Consider the following 956-nt stretch of genomic DNA (forward strand, 5'->3'; position numbering starts at 1 on the left):
CAGGTCTATGAGAGGCATCATTGTCCCTCTTACTGACAAGCGGAGACAAAGGCTCAGAGAACTCAACAGCGTTCAAGGTCAGAGCTGCTCAGACAACCTTGCTGTTCAGGTCCACGCCATCCCCTTCCGGGTCTCTACAACAGTCACAACACATGCGATCTGAGCTCACTGCAGTTGCTAGCACAGCCCTGGCTCAACCTCAGCACCAAGGAGGCCCAGAGGGTGGGTTCGCGCCTGTCAGTGCCAAGCAGCTGCCCTGTGCCAGGCCTTAACGCCGGGCAGGAATCTCAAAAACATACGCTACTGAGCATATGGCAGGGACCAACGAATGGGGGGGAAAACCCTGAAAGGGTAAAACCCTTAGGACAAGCAAGTGCCATTCAGGCATGTTTCATGAAAATCATCTTTAAGAAAAAAATCAATATACCATCCAACCCCTATGAAGCTAGCTTTGTGAATTTGCCAGATACTCTCATGTCCCATGCCTTCACTCACAAGCTTTCTTTCCCCTGATGAAATCCTCCCAAACATCTCTGCTCAATTGCTTCCTCCTCTAGACTCATTTCATATGCACGTGCTGTAGCACTTTCCTTACTGCTTCCAGTAGCTTGTGGGCCGTGTCCTTCCCACAAGATGGAGACAGACGTCTTAATGAGCCTCTTAGGCAAATCTTAGCCCAGCGCCTGGCACAAAATGCTGTGCATGTTTGTTGAATATTTACTAATGTGCACGTACATTACAAGAAGGAAAGGATATGAATTGCCAAGCGTTGTTCCTGTAAAAATGCCTCTGAAAAACCTGAGATGGGAGGGGGCTCCTCTTCAGAGCACCCATATTCAGGTATAGCTTCCCCATTCATTCCTCTCTCATCATACCTCACAGCCAAAGCCACCCCCATGGCTGCTGCAGACACCCTCTGGTGGGTGTTCCAGGTAATGGCAACAGAAAGACGCAGG

The sequence above is a fragment of the Rhinolophus hipposideros genome, assembly GCF_964194185.1.
Source record: "Rhinolophus hipposideros genome assembly, chromosome: 19".
Lineage (NCBI taxonomy): Eukaryota > Metazoa > Chordata > Mammalia > Chiroptera > Rhinolophidae > Rhinolophus > Rhinolophus hipposideros.